We start from the raw sequence: 15059 nt of genomic DNA, 5'->3' as shown, positions 1-15059 counted from the left end.
TTGTCACATGTACCGAGGTACAGTGAAAAGTTTTGTTCTGCATGAGGTGCAGACAGATCAGACCGTTAAAGATCATAAGGGGACAGAACAGAGGGAGGAATACAAAGTTACTGCTGCAAAAGCAGATGTATAATTATTTGCTAGAGGTTTCCCCTTCCTAGCCTCCCTCTTAACGTCAACTCTCTCTCCCTTGTTCTACTAACTCTTAAATACACGAGTCTCCAGTCTTGCCAAGGTATATTTGAGAATTAAACACCAGAGCTCCCCCTGGTGAGAGCAGGCATTGCTGCAGCTGCTGTCACCAGGCAGCATACCAAGTTCATTTCTCTTGACTGATCTTCGCACGTCCACTGTAGCTCTGCAAATGACCTGCGGCATCCTTCACCCAGCTTCATGGAGCTGAGTCCATCTCTGCTTTCTGCTCCAGCCCTGCTGAAGGGATTAGCTTCAGCTCTGGTCAAGCAGTTGAAACACTGACATTTTATTCCAAGGTGAATGTTACATCCAAAAAGGGATATTTCAGTAAAGCCTGAAGAAAAGGCAGCTTCCCAACCCCCCTACTTTATCACCACAACACCAGAATTGTTGTAAAGTAGTGTACCATTACAGAGAAAGGCACAGTTAGTACAACATCATAGGAGCATAGGAATTGCTGGATGCTAAAAATATGACCTAAGTCCACCTAACATCCTGTAATTATACGATACTGTGATAATGCAGTTGTTGATTAATTAGTTCCTTATCAATGAGTTTACAACTGCCCCAGACATGTGATAAAGAAACTTCCCAGTGTGGATAGCCTTAAGAGTTGAAAGTCCAAGGTGACTGTTTCTCCTAAGCACATTTCACTCACCACATTGTTTCAGATTAGTCACTCAGAGAGTAGCGAGAATGTGGAACTTACAACCACAAGGACTAGTCAAAAGAAAACAGAATCATTACCTTAAAGGGGAAGCGAGATAAGCGCGTATAGAGTACAGCAGACAGTTCTGCTGACAAGGTTGGTTGAAGATCACTGTGAGGCTGTTTCTTTTGAGCATAACCAGAATACTGCACTTGGACTGAGTGAGCTTTATTACACGCAGTAATTTCCAAATCACTCCAAGAAGGATTGGAAGCTCCCAGATTTGTGGGACGTCCATTAATCACCTTTGAGAAAGTGCTAGAGAGTCACGATCATGAACCATTTCGGGCATACACTCACAGTGCTGTTAGAAAGGGAGTTGCAGAATTTCCACCCAGTGATACTGAAGGAGTGACAACATTGTTCCAAATGGTTTCAGGACAAGGGTCAGATCCCTTAAGTATTGAGGACGTTTTTAACTTGCAAACTCCAAAATATTTTTTCAAAGAGGGCTGTTACCACCAAAACCAGCTGTGGGTGTAAATTATGTGGCTGCCTGGGGAGAGAAAGAGAGAGAGAGAGAGAGACTCTTAGAATGTAATACTGATAGATGGGAACTTCAAACAACAGCCTTTCAAAGGGAGAAGGGACACACCAAAACAATTTGGACTGTAGTCACATATAATTACAAAAGTAATGAGGGACTGACAAACCCTGCTCAATAGAAAGCTACTCCTGTGTTTTAATGTCCCAAAATACAGACATGGTTTGTATTTTGTTCCCTTTGTACAATACAGAAGGACAGAGGCTAATAAGCCAGTATCATCGTTACTGGCATGTGGCGGTGGGACTAAATGTTCTCATGTGTACCAGCCTTGGTTAAAGGGCTAGCATGCTTGAACGATGACAGTCAAAGAACTATTCCCTAGTCACTCCTCTGTTGCTGCTGAAGACCTCAAATTCTGACTGCTAAACCTAGTTGTAAACAGGATGACAAAATGAAACATGGAAACAATAAAAAGGCTTTCTCTCATCTTGAATGCTGTATTTCAATCACATTCAAAGTGATAGCTGGAGGGATAGGCAGTGTTGAGGAAGTGGGGAAGCTGCAGAAGGACTTGGACAGGCTAGAAGAGCAGGCAAGGAAGTGGCAGATGGTATACAATGTGGGTAAAAGTGAGGTTAAGCACTTTGACGAGAAGAATAAAGGACCTAGATCCGGGAATATCAGTGGGGCAGTGGTGTCAAGGGAATTTTCAGTGCATGTGATTGGCGAAAATGTTGGAGAAACTCAGCAGGTCTGGCAGCACCTGTGAGGAGAGAAAGTCAGTAATGTTTTGAGTTTGACATATGTTCAAAATGAAAGTTATATTGAACTTTATAAAATTATTTATGGATATAGGCATTAGTGGTTTGACCAACATTAGTTGCCCATTCTTATTTGCCCTGGAGAAGGTGGTAGTGAGTTACCTTCCAGAACCACTGCAGTCCATTGGTCTGGATAGACCCACAATGCCATTACAGAGGGAGTTCCAGGTTTTTGACACTTTTTTTTTATTCCTTTGTGGAATGTTGACATCACTGGCTAAGCCAGAATTTATTGCCCGTCCTTAGTTGCCCCTTGAGAAGGTAGTGGTGAGCTTCCTTCTTGAACTGCTGCAGTCCATCTGCTGTGGGTTGACCCACAATGGCATGAGGGAGAGAAATCCAGGATTTTGACCCAGCGACAGTGAAGGAACAGTGATAAATTTCCATGTTAGGACAGTCAGTAGCTTGGAAGGGAGCTTGAAGATGGTAGTGTTCCCACGTGTCTGCTGCCCTTGTCATTCTACATGGAAATGGTAATGTGTCTGGAAGGTACCGTCTGAGGGTCTTTGGTGAATTTCTGCACTGTATCTTCTAGATCGTATGCCCTGCTGCTACTGTCAGTGGTGGAGGGAGTGCATGCTTGTGGATGTGGTGCCAATTAAGCACACTGCTTTGTCCTGGATAGTGGCTTGGAGGGGAACTTGCAGGTGGTAGTATTCCCATTTATCTACTGCCTATGTCCTTCTAGATAGAAGTGGTACTGGGTTTGGAAGGTGCTGTCTGAGCACCTTTGGTGAATTTCTGCAGTGCATCTTGTACATAGTACACACTGCTACTACTGAGCATTAGTGGCAGAGGGAATGGATGCTTGTGGAGGTAGTGCCAATCAAGGGGGCTGCTTTGTTCTGGATAGTGTCAAGCTTCTTGAGCGTTGTTGGTGCTGCACCTATCCAGGCAAATGGGGAGTATTCCATCACACTCCTGACTTGTGCGGTGCAGATGATGGGCAGGCTTAGGGGAGTCAGCAAGTGAGTTACTCGCAGCAGTATTCCTAGCCTCTGACCTGTTCTTGTAGCCATTGTGTTTATGTGAAGGGTCCAGTTGAGTTTCTGCTGGAACTGCACTAATCCAATGGGGAGTATTCCATTCTTATGACTTGTAAATGCTGGACAAGCTTTGAGGAGACAGGAGGTGATTTACACACTGCAGGATTCCTAGCTTTTGTTCTGCTCTTTTAGCCACAGTGCTAATATGGCTAGTACAGTTAAATTTCTGGGCAATGGTAATCCCTAGGATGTTGATAGAGGGGGATTCAGTGATCGTAATATCATTGAATGTCAAGGGGCAAGGTTTAGATTCTCTCTTATTGGAGATAATCTTTGCCTGGCATTTATGTGGAGCAAGTGCTACTTGCCACTTGTCAGCCCAAAGCTGGATATTGTCCGGGTCTTGCTACATTTGGGCATGGACTACTTCAGTATCTGAGGAGATGTAAATGGTGCCGAACATGGAGTAATCATCAGCAAATATCCCCACTTCTGCCTTTATGATGCAAGGAAGGTCATTGATGAAGTAACTGAAGATGGCTGGGCCTAGGATTTTGCTCTGAGGAGCTCCTGCAGAGATGTCTTGGAGCTGAAATGACTAACTACAAACAACCAGATCCTTTGGCCTAGACATGACTCCAACAAGTGGAGAGATTTCCCCTGATTTTTATTGATTGCAGTTTTAATCGGGCTCCTAGATAAAACACCAAGTCATATATAGTCTTGATGTCAAGGGCAGTCATTCCCACCTCACCTCTGAAGTTCAGCTCTTTTATCCTTGTTTGAACCAAGATTACAATGAGGTCAAAAAGCTGAGTGACTTTGATGGACGATAAACTCTGTGACAATGAATAGGTTATTACCTCGCAACTGCTGCTTGACAGCACTGTTGGTAACCCCTTTAATCACTTTCTTAATGATCAAGGGTAGGCTGTTGGGTTAGTTTGGATTTGTCCCGCTTTTTGAGCACAGAATACACTTGGGCAATTTTCCTCATCGTCAGGTAGATGCCAGTGTTGTATACATTAACTGTTTCTTTTCCCCAGATGTTGCCATACCTGCAAAGTTTCTCCAATACTTTCCAGCTTTATTTATGATTTCCAGCATCTACAGTATTTTTCCTTTTAGAGTCATAGGGTCATAGAGATGTACACCACAGAAACAGACCCTTCAGTCCAACTCGTCCATGCTGACCAGATATCCTAACCTAATCTAGTCCCATTTGCCAGCATTTGGCCCATATCAAGCTAAACCCTTTCTATACATATACCCATCTAAATGCCTTTTGAATGTTGTGATTGTACCAGCCTCCACCACTTACGCTGGCAGCTCATTCATACATGCACTACTCTCTGTGTGAAAAAGTTGCCCCTTAGGTCCCTTCTAAATTTTTCCCCTCTCACCTTAAACCTATCCCCTCTAGTTCTGGACTCCTCCACCCCAGGAAAAAGACCTTGACTATTTACCCTATCCATGCCCCTCATGATTTTGTAAACCTCTATAAGGTCACCCCCCCCCCCAGCCTCTGATGCTCAAGGGAAAACAGCCCCAGTCTATTCAGCCTCTCCCTATGACTCAAACCCTCCAACCCTGTCAACATCCATGTAAATCTTTTCTGAACCCTTTCAAGTTTCACAACATGCTTCCAATATTTTGATTGAAAATAAATTTGATTTATGATTGACTCTGTGTTGCCATTGGAATGCAAAATAAAAGATTGCTCCATCCCTCACAGCTATTTATTGAGTGCAGCCGTTCAAGGTAACCTGATAGCATCTATTTTCACTCAACCACACACTCATCCCTCCCTTTGTTTGAACAGATTTGTTACTGAAAATATCTGAAAAGAATTCACCTAAATACCTGTGACTGTTATCAACAATTATTGGTATTTGGTACGGAGAGGCATTTACCTACCTGCTATGAATTAACAGCCCTGCTATGTTAGTGACAGTGCAGTGTTGCAAAGGCACCAACTTGGCCCTGCATTGTGGAGCTAATCACCAGGGTCCACGGGGAAGCTTGAGAGAACTTTGACCACTTCACTACTGAGTGTCCTGTCAGCCAAAGCAGCTATTGGTGAAGAGATTCAGCATCGCCTCCAGTGTGCGAGAGCTGCCTTCGGCCACCTGAGGGAAAGATGTTCAAGAATAACAACGTCAGGTCCAACACCAAGATCATGGTTTACAGAGCTGTGGTGGTTCCCACCCTCCTGTATGGCTGTGAGACATGGACTGTCTACAGCAGGCACCTCATGGCACTGGAGCACTCCCACCAACACTACCTGTGCGAGATCCTGCAAATCAGCAGGAAGACAGATGCACCAACACTAGCGTCCTTGCCCAAGCCACCACCTCCAGAATCAAGGTACTGACCACACGCCCTCTCCCCAACCCTTCCCCCCCTTGATTGGCTGCAATGGGCTGGGCACATGGTCCGCATATTCCACATGAGATACCCCAAGCAGGTGCCCTACTCCTGGCTCCGAAAGGGCAGGCGAGCCCCAGGTGGACAGAGGAAGCACTTGAGGCCTCATTGGTAAAGTGCAACATTCCCACAGACACCTGGGAATCACTGGGTGAAAACTGTCCAAAATGGAGGAGGAGCATCTGGTAAGGTATTGAGCACCTTAAGACATGCCGTTGGTAAAAGGCAGAAGCCAGGGGAAAACAGCATAAGAGGTGTGCTACCACACCAACGCCCCACCTCCTTCCCATGATCACCTTCTGCCCCTAGTGTCACAGAGCCTGTGAGAGTCTGTACAGCCACCTATGGACTCACCCTGAGAGTGGAATAGAGTCATCCTCATCCACAAGGGGCCACCAATGATGATGATGTTGCAAAGACAGTTCTTGTACGGCTAGTCTAAAGCTCAGAGGAGGCATGAACTCAATGAAGCATTTTGACATCTTTTAACAATGGAAGTTTAATGAATGGAAATGAGCTATTTGACCTAAATTTCCTGTGTCTGTGTTTTTGCTTGATATCCTTCCAATCCGTTCACAAACAGGGGATGAGCTGAGGCAGACTGTTGTTCTATGTCTTTAAAGAAGAAAGATCAATCTGGTTGGACACATTATCGCACACTTCTATGATCAACACATTCTGAGCTGAAGCTTAGAACCTGGATCATTTTGCCCAGAGACAGGAACACAATCAATGCACCACACCCACTGCATCAGGACACTGCCTGCTGAGGCAGGTATTTAAAAGCTCAGTTGGCTGGACAGCTGATTTGTGATGAAGAATGGTGTCAACAGTCTCAGTTCAATTCCTGCATCAGCTGAGATTGTTATGAAGGGCTTTCCGTCTCAACCTTTTCATTGCCTGCAGTTTGGTGACCCTCAGGTTAAACCATCACTTTTTTTTATTTCAAAAAGATACTTTATTTATTAAAAATATCTTTATGTACATGCATAGTCACTAAAGCAGTTCTGTACAGTAGCATATGAAGAAGCAAGCAAACATTGGAGTTTGACTCTACCCAATAAAGGAATTTCTGACTTACGCAAGATTATATTTGATTATATTTGAGGCACCAGGAGGGTCTGATAACTGAACAAACCCAGAAAGACATCAGGCAGCCGTCTTTCCCCACTATGTCTTGAGAGCAGCTGCACCAAGCTTTTGTGCGTCCCTCAGCACATAATCCTAGACCTTTGGAAAGTGCAAGTCTACAGCACTTGGTTGGGGTCAACGCCTTACTCTGGGAGACCAACAGGTTTTGGGCAGACTAAAGAATGTTGTTTTCACCATTTTGTTTGTCGTTCAGGTGGAGTTGATGTTTGTCTTGGTGTGTATCCCGGGAAACAGAGTCCTGCATCAAGGAGCTGCTGGGGACGAATATCAACAAATATCGCTTTCTCCAGACTTCCTTTTCAAAGGCATATTCCATCAGGAGGTGTGCAATAGTCTCTACCCCCTGCCACAGCCGCTTCGAGGGCAGCATGCATTGGTGCAGACAGTCCACCAGACATCGCTCTATAATGAAAGAGTAGCCCTATATTCTTCTGGAACTTTGGTGACTTTACCTTTTCTTAAGTGCCTTCAACTCACATGTGAAATAGGACCCAGCTAAGGCTTTTAACTGTCCTGAAGAAGGGTTATACCTGAAACATTGACTTCTCCACCTCCTGATGCTATTGTGTACTTCCAGCCTCCTGTCTCGCTACTAAGGCTCTGAACTGTGACAGTAGCTCAGATGTGTGAAGGCATCTCATCTCGCAGCAGGGCAGATGTGTTTAGGGGTTCGGAAAGCAGAGAAAGAGGGCCTGGTACTTAAGAACGCGGACAAAAAAATCAAATCATGATTGTTCAAAAGGTTATCGGTTGCAAAAGGAACTCTTCTTTTATGTGTGTCCAAGAAACATATGCCAACAGGCCCTGCAGCCTTGATTTTGATGGGACAGGAATGAGCAAGCATTATGAAATGGGAGGATTGACAGACTTGCCCATCAGGTTCCCTCACTGAGATTTTAAGTTTCTGTGCCTCAGTTCCACGTTCAGAACTTGCCTTCCTGCCCCACCCTCTGATGACGATGGTATTCCTCAGCACAGTGACTCAAAGCATTCTTAAGAATAAAGCCGGTTGAGCTAATCTTTAACAAAAGGCTGAAGAGTTAGCAAGTATTGAATCAATACGTCACAACAACTTGCACTCCTACAGAACGAGCAATAACTTTTTTTCATTGTGCTGGTCTCTGCTCTCAGTCAGCATGGCTAACTGCCACAAAGAAAATTAGTTAGCTGTGTATGTATTTGTTTCTTTGTTCATTCATCCCTGGGATGTGGGCACCCCACTGGCAAGGCAGCATTTATTAACATCCCGAACAACCCTCTGAGAGGATGGTGGTGAGCTGCCTTCTTCAACTGCTGCAGTCCGTCCAGTATTGGTACCCACGCAATGCTGTTAGGAAGCAGAATATTTCAGAATTTTGACTCCGTGATAGTGAATAAGCAGAGGTATAGTTCCAGGTCAGGTCTTGTATGGCCAATAACTTGCAGGTTGTAGCATTCCCATGTTTCTGCTGCTTTTGTCCTATCAGATAAGAGATGGCATGGGCTTGAAAAAGGTAGACCTCTATATATTGCCATCAAAAGACTCGTGTGGCACAATGAGAGTGTGCTTATCTTCACGTCACGACACCTGGATTCAGGTCTGACCTATTCCAGAGGTGTGCACTAACATCTCTGAACAGGCTGAGTCGCTCTTTGAGCTAGTGTTCACATCGCTGTTACTTAAACTTGTGTTGCCTTTATTGACCCTACCCAGGCATTTGAGCACATGTGCATAGCGAGTCTGTTAGAGCTACTGGAGAATGTGACCTCCAACAAAGTTGCTCAATGTGAGCCCTTTCTATAAAAACACTATGGGGTTCAGACCATGCTGGGACCGTGGTCAGGTGACCCATGACCTCCAGGACTGCCGCAAAAATATTGACTTTTTTTTTCATGAACATGGATAAAAATTCAAAATGTGGAAGCCAAGTTTAAACCTAACAGGGGTTCTGCAATTTAATGCAGTCAGGTCTTGGACAAAAACTTCCTGTCGAAACCAGACAGGCCTGGAACTGCGTGACCAGGGGCTATTGACCACATTGTTTCAGAATGAACTGTTGTTTCCACCTCCAGTGAAACTGCTTTGTTAGAAGGATGTTACTCAGACTGTGAGACTTCCAGCTCAGGAAGAGGCCAGATGCACAGTGTGACAAGGCCATTGAAGGTTGAAGGTTTGCGATCTCCAAATATGGAAGGTAGTCACCTCATTGGATGTTCTTGCCCTCTCCTGATGTTAGTGTTGGACATAGGCCACAGAATCTTCCAGAAGAGGGGGGTGAAACTTGGAGCTGCAGCTCTCTTTGCTTTTTGCACCTTCTCCAATAGTGTCTCCAGAGGGACCACCGTGGTGAGATGACCTGAAGATCAGACCCAGCACTTGACAAGAGGGGAAGCCCAAATCGATGTCTGCAGACCCTGAAACAAAGATCAATGGACAGTCTGCCCCAACCTTACTGTATTACCAGTCATTTGAGACAAACAGTTCAAATACAGTGGTAGGGATCTGTGAATAGGATGTTGTGAATCCTCGGAAGCACATATCAGAAGGAGATAGCTAGTGTAGATTTGAAAATGTCTCCTTAGAGCTTTAAGACTGTTTACTGAAGAGTCCTGTCAAGAGATTGATCGAGTTTAATTAAAGTACAAGTGTAGAATCTGATAAAGGTTGTTTTTTCCTTGAGGAAGTGATCAATAAAGTCATGTTAGACCTTCCCCTGACTCTTGTCCTCTTTGTCTCACCATGTAACGTGCCTGAGTTAACAAGAGTAACTGCAAACTGGTCGGGTCTGAGATATGAGGGTCAGAATTGCTGAGAGGAAGCGTATCATTGTTTAGGGAAGTGCATTTCCAAAGTAGTTAGAGCCATAGCCACAGCTCATTCTATGTAACAGCTCCGCGGTTAAGAAGCAGAGAGTTGAAATTTAAAGAAGCAGACAGAGACCGAGAGAGAAGAGGTAGTTAACACCACATGAGAAACTGAGAAGTTAGGGGAAAGAGAGACTGAGACTGTCAGACTTAACGAGAAGTTTGTGGGTATTCTGTTAGAATTAGAAATATTTAATCTAAAGTTTCTGAAGTCGAAGCTCTGCAGCCTCCTGGAACAGTTTCAAACCCAGTTTCAGAAAGCCCACCGGCAGTAGCACAGACCAATCACTGCTGCCCAGAGAAACACAGCTTAGCTTGCAGGACAGTGTAAAGACCTGGAAGCAGCAATCAGGGACCTGCACCAAGTAGGTCAAGAAAATAAAGACTACTCTGCCAATCACAAAAAGTGCCAGAGCGTGATCAACAGGTATTGTGAAACTTGAAAGGACTCACAAGGATGTTGACGGGCTTGGACGGTTTGAGCTACAGGGGAGAGGCTGAAGAGGCTGGAACTTCTTTCCCTGGTAGACAAGCAGGAGGCTAGAAGAGCACAGCAAGCCAGGCAGCACCAGGAGGTGGAGAAGTCGACATGTCGGGTGTAACACTTGGTCAGGATCTCTTTCCCTGGAGCATCCGAGGTGGAGGGGTGACCTTATAGACGATTACAAAATCATGAGGGGCATGGATGAGGTGAATAGCCAAGACTTTTTGTTCCCAAATTAGGGGAATCCAAAACCATACAGCATAGGTTTGGGGAAAGATTTTAAACCAATCTAAGGGGCAACATTTTCACATAGAGTGTGGTGCGTGTTTGGAATGGGCTGCCATAGGAAATGTTGGAGGCTGCTACAATTACAACATTGAAAAGGTGGATGGGTATATGAATAGGAAGGGCTTAGAGGGATATGGGTCAAGTGCTGGTAAATGGGACTAGATTAATTAGATTAGATTAGATTACTTACAGTGTGGAAACAGGCCCTTCGGCCCAACAAGTCCACACCGCCCCGCCGAAGCGCAACCCACCCATACCCCTACATCTACCCCTTACCTAACACTACGGGCAATTTAGCATGGCCAATTCACCTAACCTGCACATCTTTGGACTGTGGGAGGAAACCGGAGCACCCGGAGGAAACCCACGCAGACACGGGGAGAATGTGCAAACTCCACACAGTCAGTCGCCTGAGGCAGGAATTGAACCCAGGTCTCTGGCGCTGTGAGGCAGCAGTGCTAACCACTGTGCCACCGATAGCTGGTCGGCATGGACGGGTTGGACCGATAGGTCTGTTTCAATGCTGTACATCTCCATGTACTGTTGATGCAGAAGGGTATGGTGTGCACTTTTGGCACTGTGGACCCCAGTGGATAGTGCCTATATGTTGTGGGCTGGGAGGACATAGAGGAGGAGGCACTCAGCTATACCGCCCTGAATAGTAAATGAAGACCCACACCTCCTTTTTCAGAACTCGAACACCTCACACTCCTAGAACCTTAGCCACCACACCTCGACCACCCAATACTATTCCAGCGTAGCCTCCTGCCCTGAGAGAACCAGTCACCCTGAAGCAGCCTGAACCTTCCCAGTGCCTGCAGTTCAACAGCCTCCTCTTCCTGCTCTTGGTCCCCCTCCAATGAACCGTCTGACCACAAGCCACCGGATTGGTCAGACAAATGACTCCATCATAGAGTCATAGAGATGTACAACATGGAAACAGACCCTTCAGTCCAACCTGTCCATGCCAACCAGATATCCCAACCCAATCTAGTCCCACCTGCCAGCACCCAGCCCATATCCCTCCAAACCCTTCCTATTCATATACCCATCCAAATGCCTTTTAAATATTGCAATTTTATCAGCCTCCACCACATCCTCTGGCAGCTCATTCCATACATGTACCACCCTCTGTGTGAAAAGGTTGCCCCTTAGGTCACTTTTATATCTTTCCCCTCTCATCCTAAGCCTATGCCTCTAATTCTGGACTCCCCCACCCCAGGGAAAAGACTTTGTCTATTTATCCTATCCATGCCCCTCATAAATTTGTAAACCTCTATAACGTCACCCCTCAGCCTCCTGCTCTCCAGGGAAAACAGCCCCAGCCTGTTCAGCCTCTCCCTGTAGCTCAAATCCTCCAACCCTGGCAACATCCTTGTAAATCTTTTCTGAACCCTTTCAAGTTTCACAACATCTTTCCGATAGGAAGGAGACCACAATTGCATGCAACATTTCAACAGTGGCCTAACCAGTGTCCTGTACAGCCACAACATGTCCTCCCAACTCCTGTACTCAATATTCTGACCAATAAAGGAAAGCATACCAAACACCTTCTTCACTATCCTATCTACCTGCGACTCCACTTTTAAGGAGCTATGAACCTGCATTCCTAGGTCTCTTTGTTCAGCAACACTCCCTAGGACCTTAACATTAAGTGTATAAGTCCTGCTAAGATTTGCTTTCACAAAATGCAGCACCTCACATTTATCTGAATTAAAGTCCATCTGCCACTTCTCAGCCCATTGGCCCATCTGATCAAGATCCTGTTGTAATCTGAGGTAACCTTCTTCGCTGTCCACTACACCTCCAATTTTGCTGTCATCTGCAAACTTACTAACTGTACCTCTTATGCTCGCATCCAAATAATTTATGTAAATGACAAAAAGTAGAGGGCCCAGCACCGATCCTTGGGGCACTCCACTGGTCACAGGCGTCCAGTCTGAAAAGCAACCCTCCACCACCACCCTCTGTCTTCTACCTTTGAGCCAGTTCTGTATCCAAATGGTTAGTTCTCCTTGTATTCAATGAGATCTAACCTTGCCAATCAGTCTCCCATGGGGAACCTTGTCGGATGCCATACTGAAGTCCACATAGATCACATCTACCACTCTGCCCTCATCAACCTTCTTTGTTACTTCTTCAAAAAACTCAGTCAAGTTTGTGAGACATGATTTCCCATGCTCAAAGCCATGTTGACTCTCCCTAATCAGTCCTTGCCTTTCCAAATACATGTACATCCTGTCCCTCAGGATTCTCTCCAACAACTTGCCCACCACTGAGGTCAGGTTCCCTGGCTTGTCCTTACCACCCTTCTTAAACAGTGGCACCACATTAGCTAACCTCCAGAATTCTGGCACCTCACCTGTGACTATCGATGATACAAATATCTCAGCGAGAAGCCCAGCAATTACTTCTCTAGCTTCCTACAGAGTTCTAGGGTACACCTGATCAGGTCCTGGGGATTTATCCACGTTTATGCGTTTCAAGATATCCAGCACTTCCTCCTCTGTAATATGGACATTTTGCAAGATGTCACCATCTATTTCCATTTGGCAGCTACGCAGGACCAATAAGGTCCCAGCAGAAGTTGCCACTGGCTCGTATTTAGAAAGAGTATGTTCTGCGGGGGATTTATGGATTGGACCCGCCGAGGTGTCAGGTGACCTGGTAGTACAGGCAATTCTGGCAAAGTGCACAAAAGTATTCACCAGTCACAAACCCGACTACGGTCACATGACTGGTGACATACTGGTTGATGGACAGGACCCACAACCACACAGACAGTACACCTTGGTGAAGCAGGCAGAGGGGAGAGGTAGCGGGTGAGAGTGAGAAAAACCACAGCAGGTCAGGCAGCATCCGAGGAGCAGGAGAATCGGCATTTTGAGCATAACCTCTTTCACCGGCTCATCAACAGAATCATAGAATCCGGACAGTGAAAAAAGAGGCCTGTCAGCCCATCAAGTCTGTACTGACCCTCTGGATAACATTCCATCCAGACCCATATCCCCGCATTCCCCATGGCTAATCCACCTAGCCTGCACATCCCTGGACACTATGGCCAATTTACAGAACCTGCACGTTTTTGGACTGTGGGAGAAAAACCAAAGCATGAAGGAAGCCCACACAGCCACAGGGAGAATATGAAAACTCCACACAGACAGTCGCCTGACACTGGAATCAAATCCAGTTCCCTGGTGCTGTGAGGCAGCAGTGCTAACCACTGTGCTGCCATGTTGTCCAAACAGGGAGCCCTGCAACATATGGTGTCCACTAATAATTCATCAATCTGGCCAGTTACATTTTCCTAACAGGATTGTTTAATACACTATGGAGACTAATGCCTCTGACAGACTGACGAAGCTGAACAGCTGGAATTGCTGAAGGAACTGTTAACCCTCCTGACCATCCTGGGAATAAAAGTCAACCCGAGGAAGGTACAAATCAGGAAGCTCCAGGTCTCATACTCGGGAACCTTAATAGCCCTGGGGGAACACAAGTTAGAAAAGAGGCACTTCAAGACCATCGTCCATTTGCCCCTCCCCAGAGACATTGGCTCGCAGCGTTCTTTTCTGGACTTAGTGGAATATGACCAAAACCACATTGATGGCTTTACCACAAAAAGCACCCCCATCTGTCTGAGCTGTTCAAAAATCATGAACTGAGCAGTTAACAAAAGCTGTATGGACTTGAGGCAGGACCTGGTGAAGGCATTTGCCATAGAAGTTGTAATCCTGAATGCCACACACAGCCATGCACCCCCAAGAGTGTCATTACAGACTCAGACTGGTAGCCTATGCCTCCCAGCTCCTTTCCTCAGTGGAGTACGGTTTCTCTGTATGTGAGGAGCACTAGTTAGCCATATTCTGGGCATTGAACCATTTGGTCCACAGCATTGGCCTGAATCCCTGAAAACACCCCCGAGCAGTATCCAATCCCGTCTCGGTCAGGACTCATCACAGCTCCTTCGCCAAGAGAAAATCCTGACTCAGCAATGAACAGGCTGCACTGGAGGCAGCAGCCACCAGAACAGTGAGAAGGAAGACGCATTTTATTCGAAGCTGGTAGAATATGCATGACGGCAGCAGGTCATGCTGCAGGTCTTTCAGCCGGAACATTCCAGTCTCCCCAGGTATTCTGTTCGGGATAAGGCAAGATCATTAGGGCTACAATTGTACTGGACTCTGGGAAGACTGGATGGTAAAAGGTGAACCAATGGAAGGCACAGCCCAGAGCAAAAGCCACCAATTCCACTTTGTTTAAGAAGGACTGAAGGAAGCATATCCCGATTTTATTCATCTGGCTCCTGCTAATCCAGTGCCAGTCCCAGTCACTGATCTCAATCATGATCCAGTGCAAATCCCAGTCACAGATCCCAATGCTAATCCAGTACCAGTACCAATCACTGTTCGCAATCCTGATCCAGTGTCAGTCCCACTCATTGATCCTGATCCTGATCCTGGGCCGTGCCCCACTCACTGTTCCTGAACTTGAACCAGTGCGAGTCCCAGTCACACATGCCAATGATTAGCTCGGGGATGCTCTGTCACTGTCCCTGGCCCTGATCCAGTGACGGTCACAGTCACTGTTCCCAATGCTGATCCCAAGCCAATCCCAGTCACTGCTCCCGACCCTGATCGAGACAGTCCTATTCACAATTGCAATC

The sequence above is a fragment of the Chiloscyllium punctatum genome, chromosome 6, assembly GCF_047496795.1.
Source record: "Chiloscyllium punctatum isolate Juve2018m chromosome 6, sChiPun1.3, whole genome shotgun sequence".
NCBI classification, from domain to species: Eukaryota; Metazoa; Chordata; class Chondrichthyes; order Orectolobiformes; family Hemiscylliidae; genus Chiloscyllium; species Chiloscyllium punctatum.
This window is presented reverse-complemented; position numbering follows the sequence as displayed.